Source organism: Coloeus monedula, assembly GCF_965178545.1.
Source record: "Coloeus monedula genome assembly, chromosome: 1".
NCBI classification, from domain to species: domain Eukaryota; kingdom Metazoa; phylum Chordata; class Aves; order Passeriformes; family Corvidae; genus Coloeus; species Coloeus monedula.
Window position 1 is genome coordinate 22,627,227 of NC_138781.1, and position 12,894 is coordinate 22,640,120.

Consider the following 12,894-nt stretch of genomic DNA (forward strand, 5'->3'; position numbering starts at 1 on the left):
GAAGGAGTATAGGAGTTCAATGGATGTTAAAGGGTAAAAATAAGTAGGTGGAGGATGCTGAATGAGATGAATGAACATCATCAAGTTAGTAGGGAATAGAAATCCGTAGTAAGGGAGATGGGAAAAATGGAGGACAACTGAATGACTGGTGGGAGAGTCTGAAAACACTGAAATGAATCCTTGAAACAGAGGGGATGGGAGGGTTGGTTATCCACATGGAGCTGGGGAATGGAAAAAATAAATACAAAGAGCCCAGGTATACATAGAGTCTGACCTGCAGAACCTATTAAGTTGCAAACATTTTTCCAACCCTGAAATACTGTTTGAGGCATTTCTGGGGAAATCCGTTCAAAATCCAGTGATATAGAAGAACACCAGCAAGGTTGTAAGTGGTTCAGTGACACCCTGTTTCTGAAGTTTGGGGAATGAGTCATAGATATTGTTCCACTTTTCATAACGATCTATATATAAAGTGAATTATTTTCAAATAGCAGACGTTGCTGTTTTATTTCCTGGTAAAGTGTACATCACGTGCTGAACGAAGGAAAACTTCTATGTAAGACACAATGAAACTAAACCACTCTTAAATGTTACGCAAAATAAGGAACCAACTGAAACCAGCTTTAGATGATACATTACACTATATTCAGAAAATCCCTAAGAACTTTGGTTTTATTCTTGTACTGATACCACTATTCTACTTCAAGTATTAAATCATACCATTTAGTTCTTGTGGAGACAGAATTCCCAGTGAAACCAATGGGACTTTTACTTAGCTATTTAGAGCAACGTTTATCCACTGTCTTCACTGTCTTTAATGCAATTATCAATAACTTGTTCACCTCCTCCAGTGTTTGGATGGACTATTGTGTCATGTACCTTCCATCAAGGCAGCCTTATCAAGAGAGCAGCAATTAAATGTATTACCATTCTTTATTATCAGCCTGGCCTGAAGTACTCCATCTTGGGGTTTTGTTCCTGGTGTTGAATACCCTTTTGTGGGTAAAACATCTTCTCTTTTGCATACTTTTGCTATCAATAACAACTGCCATTGTTATTGTGCGTTTCTTATTCCATTCTTATTTCATTCTCTTTTAGTAAATTGCTATTTCAATCCATAGTCTGTACTTTATTGTCCCCCCCTTACCAGAAGGGGCAGGGGAAACAGGGGTGGTGTATTTGGAATGCAGTTCCCTACTGGTGTCAAAACCAGCACAACCTCCCTGGAAACTCTTCCACGTAATTGAGTTCTTACATCTTTCTGACACCAAAGTGCTAAAAAAATAAGGGAAAATTGGTGGTGGGGAATGCCAATGGTGAGGAAGAGAAAATGAAGTACATAGGGTAAGTAGGAATGAGATACACTTAGCTATTAGAATGAGGTGAGGGTGAGTGAATGAAGCAGGGGGAAACTGTGAGCCTACAGAAAGTTTGGGAGATGGAAGGGGGGGTATTATTTAATCATAATTTAATGCCCCCTTCCCTCTGTTTTCACATTCTATTCCAGCCTTAGCCTCCTTTATGCCTCCCTTTCCTCACCTTTGATCCCTTCCTAAACATCCCACAGTAAGCCTTGCACATTCTTACAATCCCCCTAAAATATCCAGTAGTAATTTTCAGACGATTCTTTCTCCCTTGCATACCATACCAAGTCCCACATCTCTTTAGAAAAACACCTCTTCGATTTACATTACATTCAGGGGAAACAGTCTTTTTCCTTGATGACCCTGGTGGGTTTCACCCCAGTGACAATGATCTGGTCATTCCCCTTCGATGGTCTTGGCAGTAGGCAATTTGGCTTCATTTTCATTCATCAGCTTGCTGGGGTTCCTTCGCCTGTTACTGCTCCTGTGACCCCCGCTGGGTCTTTGGTTTTGCCACAATTAGCCTTTGATAATTTAACCCAGCAATACAGAGAAGCACTTCTCACATGAGCAGAGTGTGGAGCAGCTGCATTACAGGAAGAGACTAAAAAGGTGGGAGCTCTTCAAATGAGAGGGGAGAAGGTGGAACGGGATTCAATCAAGATTTACAAAATATTGAAGACAGTGACCAAGATAAGCACAGAACTATTTTTCACCAAATCTACCTTACCAGGAATAGAGAGGATTCAATAGAAATAGTTAGGAGATCAGTTTGCAACTGATTAAGAACATGCATCTTTCTGCAGTGAACAAATTCTGGACCTTGCTGCCACAGAGGGCTGTGGAGACAAACAGAATCAGCAGGTTCAAAAGGAGGTTAGACAAATCCAGAAACAACAGTCCCTAAAGCAACACCAAAAGGGCTTTGTAGGTATGTACCCTATGACATCACTAGGGTAAATACGGATTTGGGAGGAGAGTACAAAATACAGTGGCCAAGATTGCACACTCCTTAAACAACATTTTGTTTTGCTGCTCTTGAACATGTTTTAGTGGTTTAGACAGGCTATTGGTCTCACCAAGTATGGTTTCTTATGTTCCCCTACATCAAGAGTAAATCACTCAGACTAATACATTCCTCTAAGTTTCATGGCTGGAAAACAAATATGTTAGGAATGACAAATTCTTAAAGAAAAAGCTATTGCATTGATAGTGAAAAATTGCTTAACTCTTAGGATCTGTAGCAACTCTTTGGTCTCAGTTCATATCTGTGGAATTAACTACATAATTCTTTACAGGATTGGGAACTCAATTAATATTCCACTGCTCTATAAACATACAGATTTTCCTTTTACAGTGCTAAGTTGATATTGAATTATGGTTTCATTTTTGTCAGGGAATATTTTACACAGCCAGCATGATCCCATTCAGTGAAACAAAATGTTCAGAATCAATTAACTGAAGACCTAATCTATGACAAGGTACATGTAATAATGAGATTACAAATATTTTACATGTTAAATATTTTTGCATTTTCACCACCATGATGATACACACTACACGGTGTAGTACCTGCACCAGTACAGGCTGGGAGCTGACTTGTTGGAAAGCATCTCTGAGGAGAAGGACCTGGGAGTCCTGCTGGACAACAAGCTGTCCATGAGCCAGCAGCATCCTTGTGGCCTTGCAGGCCAGGGGTATCCTGGGGTGCATTAGGAAGAGCATCGCCAGCAGATTGAGGGAGGTGATCCTGCCCCTCTAGTCAGCCCTGGTGAGGCCACATCTGGAGTGCTGTGTCCAGTTCTGGGCTCATCAGTACAACAGAAAAATGGAGCTCCTGGGGTGAGTCCAGCAGAGGGCTAGGAAGATGACTGGTGGGCAGGAGCATCTTTCTTACAAGGAAAGGCTGAGGGAGCTGAGCCTGTTCAGCCTTGAAAAGAGACAGCTGAGAGGGGACCTCACCAGTGTCTATAAGTATCTGAAGGGAGGGTGCCCAGAGGATAGACCAGGCTCTTCTCAGTGGTTCCAAGCAATAGGACAAGAAGCAATGGTCAGAAACTGATGCACAGGAAATTGCACCTAAATATGAGGAAGAACTTCTTTACTGTACAGGTGACCGTGCACTGGAACAGATTGTCCAGAGAGGGTGTGGAGTGTCTCTCACTGGAGATACTCAAGAACCATCTGGACTGTCCTGTGCCATGTGCTCTAGGATAAACCTGCATGAGTAGGGAGGTTGGACCAGATGCCCCACTGTGATCCCTTCCAACCTGAAACATCCATGATCTTGATTTTCACTTCTCCTGCTCTAAAGAAAAGCCTGTGATCTGCAACTTTGTGAAAGAAATTTGAAATCAAGGAGCTAAAAAAGTAAAACACAGTAGTCTTAGACTGTCAAATGGTGGCCAAGCCACAATCCAGCCTATGCTTCCCTCAGCTACTTTAGTATTCAGGCAAGTATTTTTGTCTTTTGAATAAGCTTTTCAATTTTGCAGTATCTATACTTCACTAGGAAGGAGGTATGTTTGTTCTTGGTTAAGAAATCAACTGATTGAAAACTTTGGTCTGGATGCAATTGTTTGCATTATAAACATAATCTGGTTTTCCCCTGACTTTGGGTCCAACAATTATTGCAGGGATAAGATCACACTTTTAGAACCTACTGTCTCACTTTGTAGATACCTTTTAAGATGAGCAGCCACAAATCAAGAAAAAAAATTCTGACCTTCTGTTACTTACACCACAAAGAAAATGTTGTTTAAAGAAGTGGAAAGGCCACACATGACTTTGTTCTCCACATGAAACCAAGAACAAAGGTCCTGAAACCCCTCAACTGGTCATCACAACAGCTATGGAAAATTACAGTCAGAGAAATCTAGGAAAGGTTTCCTTCCTTCCACTTCTCTCTGGTGAATAAAATTAATTGGATAGATCATAAAATCAGAAACAATCCTCACTGTTTTTCTACTTGGATTGCCTTAGAAATAGAAGTGCAAGCCTGGATTTTTTTTTTTTTTTTTTTTTTTTTTTTTTTTTTTTTTTTTTTTTTTTGGCAGAGGGAGAAGAGGGGGTAGAATAATCCTCTACTTTGGGTGAATCACCCTTAATTTGTAATTTCTCTTGGGAAGAAAGAGATACCTTGTCTTGTTTCACATGACTTGCCAGTATTTCTCAACTATACCTTATTAAACATGCTCTATAAAGGCATTTCTTCTCTTTCCTTCATTCTTTCTCTTTTTTCCTTTCCTTTACTACTTTTTTCTTTTCTCTCCACTCTTTTCCTTTCTCAAACGAATAGCTAAATGGTTTTCATTTTTTCAGTTTGTGCTTCTATCCTTGCTTTTGACTACTGAAATTCAGACCCTACAAGGTCTGAGAGAAGTAGTGATACCTGAACAGTTAGTGAAAAGGGGACATCACAAATTGATGAAATCCAATTAGTGAAGGAAGAGAAGAGACTTTAGCTGAGGTGTTTACCATTCATTTCTGTACTTTGTTTAATTAGTTCTAAGGTGGTGGTATTTTTAATAGTATATTTATTTCAACAAATAATACCACCTTTTTTCAAGTAAACAATGACATATCTCTCAGATCCATTTCATCCTTACAAAGAATGGGTAAGAGGTATAAGTTTTATTTTTAGAGTCATTGCAGGCTGCCATAAGAAAAAATTAGTTGGTCTAAATGTTCCTGGCTGGGAAACATTGTATTTTTCTGCTAGGTTATTAAATTAGCTGTGTCGAGCGTAGTATGCTTATTATTGTATTTGGGTTTGTTGCCCTGATAGGAAGCAAAATTCTATGTGTTTGTTTTCACTCTCTTGCCACAAGGAAATCCCCAGGGCTTTGCTTTCCCATTGCCAAGAGGAAGAACCAGAATATCTGTTCCATTTGCCATTTGGAAAATCCTTTGTTATGTTATATCTCTTAAAGGAAGGAATAATAATGCTGCCCTGGACTTTTCTAAAAAAGAAAAACACCTGCAAAGAGAAAATAATCTGCTATTTTAACAGATTGTTTAAGGTAGTCATTTAACAGGATATCTGACAACTATGCTGACCATAGATCTTTGTAAATAATTTGAGAAAACTGTAACTATCCAATTTCATCCTCTCACTAAAGAGACATGGTCCAATTTTGCTGAGAGCTTAAATATATAAAAGGTATTTATATACCCTTGCTCTCATGCTAATCTCCATGCAAAACAGGGCGCGCTATGCTTTTCCTGTTTGAACACATCAGTTACACAGCAATGGAAGGGAGGCTGTGGTTGTTTTAGTCCCAATTTCAAACAAGAATTTTCAAACTACAAAACCTCAAAAATGTAGAAGGAAATAATGAGAACAAGTTAAATCCATCAAACTGCCTTGATTTTAATTTTTAAATGTACTAGATACCAAGTTAGTGTTATCTGTTCAACAGCCTGGTAAATGACCATGTCTCAAAAGTTCCCTCCTTTACCCCTGTGCCAAAGGCTAAAGTCAGGTAGGTTTGCACATAGCAAGAGGAGAAACAACTGGAGAAGAAATGAACAATGTAGGTGAGAAATTACACTGAATGATACCCAGGGGGTTGTGGGTTAGGAATGAAGGACCAGGGTCAGAGCTGGCACACCCTACATAGTGCAGACTGGAGGACAGAACCTGTGACACTTTCCCATGAAAATGCAGCTAGACAGCACTCGCAGGCCAAACAGCTGCTCAAGGAACAGGTAACAAATCATGGATCATTAATCATGTACCTGTGTAAGAACAAAGCTCCCTCCTAAAAAAATCAACACAGATAAAACACATCATGTCCTAAAGGTCAGAGTCTTCTGTTCAAGACTTTATGCTGCAATAATAATGTAAAAAAATTCCCGCAGGAAACCAATGACAAACATTCCAATTTATAGCCTTCTTATTAAGGCTTTAATTCAAATAAATTAAGAATTATAAGACTGTGACTGCTCGGATTTTGTGTGATACATTATCATTTTGAGGCACATGACTCAAATGCCCATTTTCATGTAAATACTTCTCTGGTAACAGGAGTCACATAAAGTAGCACATAAAGAGAATCAGCCAAAAATAAAGCAGGAAAGCCATTCTGCTTTTTTCTTTTGACACATTAGTTGGTTGGACTAAAATTTTTGAGTTCATAAAATTGTAGCTGGACTGGCTACCAAAAAACAAGCCTGGGCTAATGGCTTTTGAATCAATAGCAAAGGAGAATATTAGAACAAGAAAATGAAGAGCTGAAATGCTGGTTCTCATCATGGAAAGCACCAAATCAGTTCTGAGTAGTCTGTCAATGGATTCACCATTTTGTTTTATTCTGTGGAGTATCAACTCAGTCCTCAGTGTCTGAGAGCAAAAAATGCAGTTTGGAAAATCATGCAATACAATTTCCATGCACCTGTTTACCACATTAAAAAAATAGTTTAAAAGTACATGTTTTCAACATCAAGAATATTACTTATTTAATAATCAGGGAGGGGAATGAATGGCTTCTGAACTACAACAGAAAAGTGTCCCAGTCATATTTTCAAATTCTACAGCATAGTTACCATGATTATTTATGGAAACAAATGTTTGAATTAATTGCATGGTTCATTTTGCTGAAGTCCTCGGTTAATGCACTATAGAAACAAGTCAGCATGCACAGACAAAGGATGAAAACTTACCTTCAGTATTTCAGTGTCATTATATGGCTTCTTTTCAACTACCTGTGCATTCATCAGTTTTTGCTGCAACACGAGAGACACATTTTCATGTGGGTTGGTCAGTTTGAAATGCATTAAAAACAAAGGATTGAGGGTTATACCTTGTTATAGATATAGCATAGCTTATTGAAAGGTAGAATTTATTAGGAAAGTCAGAAGATATTAAAATCAGAAACTACACTTTTTCAGGGAAAAGCTCCATTTATCTTCAGCTGGAAATTTCCATATCAAACAACATGAAATTCAGATCTTGGGGCTCAGCTTTGCTTTTATGTGGCTGAACCCTGTGTTTCTCATTTCATCTAACACTGAAATTAGAGCACAACTTCCATCTGTGCAGAGTATACTGGGAACACAGCAAACATGAGGAGTGACCTCCCCACTACCCACACTTGGGAAGCTGTTCTGGGCTGCAGGGACACCCAACACTCCCTCAGAATTAATCTTTCATGAGAAGAGTGGTGAAATGCAGGAATAGGTTGCCCAGAGAGGTGGTGGATGCCTCATCATTGAAAACATTCAGTCAGGCTGGACAGAGCTCTGAACAACCAGATCTAGTGGAAGATACTTATGCTCATTGCAACAAATCATGTTGGACTCTGTGACCTTTAAGGGTCCCTTCCAACCCTGCCATTCTGTGACATACAATGGCACAATTCCTCACCCACAGCCCTACAGCTGGCACTGTTTGCAGCAGCACCCTTCTGCCAGGAGAGGATAAGGAAAGGTGGCTGGTGGCGGGTTCCTGCTGAAGAATGGCCTGGGCCAGGGCAGCTGAGGCAGGGCAGGGCCGGGGAGGTGTATTTTGCCCTCCAGGCCATGAGCTCCTCTGGGGACCAGCCAGTTGCTCACAGCTGCTCCTGTGTCAGCATCACCCCAGATCCAGCTCTGCCTGTGCTGGGAATGTTGTGAAGGCCAGAGGGGTTGGGTCTGGACCACTGTGGCCAAGGCTGAGGGCACCGCAGGGCCATCCACACCCCTCTCTTTCCCCACACTAACCCCCCGTGCTGTCACAGAAAACACAGAATTGTTAAGGTTAGAAGGGATCTCTGGAGATTATCTAACCAACCCCTGCCTGGGCAGGGTAACCTGGAGCAGGTTACACAGGAAAGCATCCAGGTGGGTTTTGTATGTCTCCAGAGGGAGACTCCACAACCTCCCTGGGCGGCCAGTTCCAGCACTCTGCCACCCTCAATGTAAAGTAGTTTTCCCTCATGTTGAGGTGGAACTTCTTGTGTTTTGGTTTAAGCCAATTGCTCCTTGTCCTGTTGCTGGGCACCACTGAAAAGAGCCTGGCACCACGCTCTTGACATCCACCTTTGATATATTTATATGCATTGATGAGATCCCTCTCAGTCTTGTCTTCTTCAGACTAAACGGGCCTAGCTCCACAGTCTCTCCTCATAAGAGAGATGCTCCAGATCCCTCATCATCTTTGTTGCCTCCCCGGACCCTCTCCAGTAGTTCTTCTTACACTGATGAGCCCAGAACAGACTCAGCAATCTAGATGTGGCCTCACCAGGGCCGAACAGAGGAGGAAGATCACCTACTGGCCACACTCTTCCCAATGCACCCCAAGATACCACTGGCCTTCCTGACCGCAAGGACACACTGGCTCATGGTCAACTCGTCACCCACCAAGGCTCCCACGGCCTCCGGCCGCGGCGGTGGCGGAGCGGCCGCAGGGGGCGGGTCGCAGCGGCGGGAGAGGCGCCGCCTCCCACCCGCCCGGCACTGCGGGGCCCGAGTGCGAGGAGGAGCAGCGGCGGCGCGGTGCTCCTGGCGGGCGGGCGGAGGTGAGCGGGGCCGAGGCGGGACGGGCCTCATCCCCGCCGGGCGCTACTTGGCGCGGCCGCCGCTGCCCGCGGGGCTCTCCCTGCTGCCCATCGCGGTGGCGGCGGCTCCGCCGCGGCTGCCCCCGTCTCCGGGCAGGCTCTGGCGGTGCCGGCGCCCCGCTGAGCGGCGCGGCCCGGCCTCGGGCAGCCGCCGGGGCGCTCCGGTACCTGGCGGGGCCGACGAGCCCCGCCCCGCGGCGGGCGGGCCTGGCAGCGCTGCCCCGGCTCTGCCCGGCGGGCGGTGGGGCCGCGGCTGCTGTCACGGGCGGTGTTGTCGTTGCAGCTGGAGATGCCGGCCCGGACTAGGGCCCCGCCGAGCTGCTCCGGGCTGGATCTCCGCACCGCGCTGCTGCCCGCCAGCCCGCCCAGGGGGCACCGGCCCGCGCCCGGCCTCCCGCCAGCCCCGCGCCTCAGCCCGCGCCCCGTAAGTGCCCGCCCGAGCGGGGGGTCATAAATCCAGTGGCCCGGCTTGCGTTGGTTCGGTTTTCTCCTCCAGTAGGTTTTTTCCAGGAGCAGTTTTTCACGTGTGTCACCATCTGGTTGACATAGCTCTGTGATGTTCTCTTAGCTAATTTAAGAGCATATGTCAAATCTGTGTCACTTTTGTTACTCTGTAACTCTGAAATCAGGTAGTTTGTAAAAGAAGGTTGGTTTTGTTGAAATCTGTTCCTGAACAACCCACCTCAGCTGCTTCTTATCTTCCCATTTATTTACTGACTGATTGCACAATAACTTGATGAAAAATCTGTCCAGGGGCTGAAGTTAAGCTAACAAGTCTTTGTTTTCCTTAGTCGTCCTCCTCCCTTCTTTTAGCCATATGTGCTAGTCTGCCTGTGTTGTCATCTCCGTGGTTCTGAAAATGTCATTTTGATCATCATTTTAAGCATCAAGGGCTGATTTGATAAGTGGCTGCTGACTTGAAAATCTTTATCTTATCTTTATCCTTTACTCTTAACTTACCTTTTTCCACTTTGACCTCACCGTCTGTCTCCCCGTAAAAGGAATTTCTTTGAATACCTATTCACAGTTAACTTTTCTGCTGAGGGCTGAAATAAGGAAGACGTTTAACAATTTGTCCTACTTTGTATGACTTATAACTTGTTCCTTTTCCTCTGAAGTTGTAAACCTTCCCTTCTGTCTTCTGTCTTTTTCTTGTATTTATGGAACTTTTACTTGTTGCCATTTATCTTCTTCACTAGTTACAAACTCACTTATTAGTATCCTTGTTCTGATCTTATCCATACATGATAGCACTGTCTCTTTATCTTTTTATACTGCTCCTTAGCCATGCACACAAACTTTTTTTTTTTTTAATTCCTGTGTGATTTTTCAGCTCAGGAAAGCTCTCTGTTGCAAGTTAGAACAGTCTTACACGCTCTGGCTCTGAATTGCTATTGTACATTTAATGTAGTCCCTTTCAGTAACTGCTAGCTCTCTGCTCTTGTACATCTCTTAGATTACTTGTCTAAAAGTCATGTCAGCCTATTCCCTCAGGGTTTTTTATGAAGTCTGTCAGTTTGATTCTGTTACTCACACTGTATTTTCCTTAGAACAGGCAGTGAGAAACTTTGGCCAGCAGGCCAAATTCAGCTCACCAGAGCAACTCATCATGTTACAAGTCCTGTGTGCCCACTCTCCCAAGGATCCTTTGGACTAAAACTGAAAGTGGGCTGCAGCATGGTTAAATGGTACTGGTAGCCCATTTCCTTATGGTGGTTCACTTTCAATCTCAAAGTTTTGCAGCACCTTCTGGTTACATGGCATGAACTGAAATGGGCCCCTGTAATCACATGGTGAAAGCCTACGTGTTCTGTCATATCCAGATATATCTCTTATGTGATGAAAATACAGCTATTCTCATTATGTTCCTGGGTGCGAACTCCTCCTGATACAGGAAATACTGGTAGTTTGGTCATGTGTTAAATATGTTCCAGGTCACATAGTAAGGAAAAAGTCAATGCTTTTTTCAGTGTATGCATAAAAATCTTCGTGCTCTGCCTCTGCCAGAAGGATTCACTGTTTGAATCTTTTCTTCGAGTACTGACTTTGTGGTTGCTTTCACATACTGCTTTCTGTCTTTAACTTCTGAGTCCAGTTTCAGTGAGTTCGTAACTTCTACTCAAAGCTGAAATGAAAAGTGCCCATTCTTCTAGTAGCTTCCTCTAATTTCTGTAACACAAAGCTACTTTTATTTGTGGGGGGGTTTTCACTACACATGCTGTATTTATAGCCAGTGGGTGGGTAATGTCCCCCACAGGTGATTATTTACCATCATATCAGCTCTTGGATTGTGGCTCAGGAAAAGGTTCTCTGTGGTCTGTTGTTGATTGCTCCCAAGACAGCAACCTTGTGGTTTCTTTTTGCTCCTTCTTAGCCTGCCTTTCCTCATTGCTTTCTTAATTTTCAGAATTTATTCCTGTTCTACAATTGTATGGGGTTTGCCTGGCAAGACTTTGGTAGCAGGATGGGGAGGGGTGCTGTAGGGGTGGTTTCTGTGAGAAGCTGCAAGACCCTGTGTCTAATGTGGCCAATGCCAGCTGGGTCTGGGGTGGACCCATGGCTGGCCAGGGCCAACCCCATCAGCAATGGTGGTAGCAGCTCTTGGGTAACATAGGTAAGAAGGAATAAAAAAGTAATTGCAGCTGCAGAAGAGAGGACGAGAATATGTGAGAGAAATAACTTGTGTAGACACCGAGGCCAGTGAAGAAGAAGGAGGAGGAAGTACCCTAAGCACTGGGTTAGGCATTCCCCTGCGGCCTTTGGTGTGGACCATGGTGAGGCAGCTGTTGCCCTGCAGCCCATGAGGTTCATGGTAGAGCAGAGATCCACCTGCAGTCTATGGAGGATCCCCACACTAGTGTAGGTGGATGGGAAGCCCACACTGGAGCAGGCTCCTGGCATGGACCTGTGGGAAGAGGAGTCCACACTGGAGCAGGTTTCCTGGTAGGACTTGTGACCCCATGGGGACCCACACTGCAGCAGCCTATCCTGAAGGGGTGCACTCTGTGGAAGGGACCCACACTGGAGCAGTTTGTGAAGAACTGTAGACTGTAGTGGGAAGGACTCACACTGGAGAAGTGTGTATAGGACTCTCCTGTGGGAGGAGCCTCATGCTGGAGCAGGGGAAGGGCTTCTCTCCCTGAGGAGAAAGCAGCAGCAGAAACAGCATGTGATAAACTGACCATAACCTCCACTCCTTGTCTCCCTGCACTGCAGAGGTGGAGGAGGTAGAGAATCGGGAATAAAGTTAAGGGGGTGAAGGGAAAGTTGTTTTTAGGATTTGTTTTACTCATTATCCTCCTCTGATTTTGATGGTAATAAAGTCAGTTAATTTCCCCAAGTAGAGTCTGGTTTGCCTATGGTGGTAACTGGTGAGTGATCTCTCCCTGTCCTTATCTCATCTCATGAGCCTTTAGTGGTATTTTCTCTCCTCAGCCCATGAGGAGGGGAGTGATAGAGCAGCTCCTTTTTGGACACCTGGCCTCCAGCCAGGGTCAACTCCCCACAACAGGGCAGATCTAATTATGTCATAACTGTGGTTTCCTGTGAAGACTTGCCTCCTGAGGGTTGTTCTGTTGTTTTTTAATGTCTTTGTTACAGCTTTATTGCAGTTCTGTGACCAAGGATATAGCAGTATTTCTTTTATTTTTCTGCGAGCCTTAGCTTCTGCTCTTCTTCAAAACATCCCTTACTACACTCAATTTGAGCCCTAAAACTATCTTTCCTTTTATTATTGCATGAAATCTGTCACTTCCTGCCATTAGCTTTTTATGGAAGGCTGTCCCATGCATTTGTCTCCAGGATTTATCTTACTTCCCTGGATAGAAAATTCTGTTAAGCATATTTGTGACTCATGGTCTTGAATCCTTTACCCTTGCATCCACAGTTAATCCTTATACATCCATGGCCAGGCCTACAAGTCTGACCTAGAAATGTCATTAGTGATCTCATGACAAGGTCTTGTAATTTCCCTTGTTGTTTTTGCCATTGGA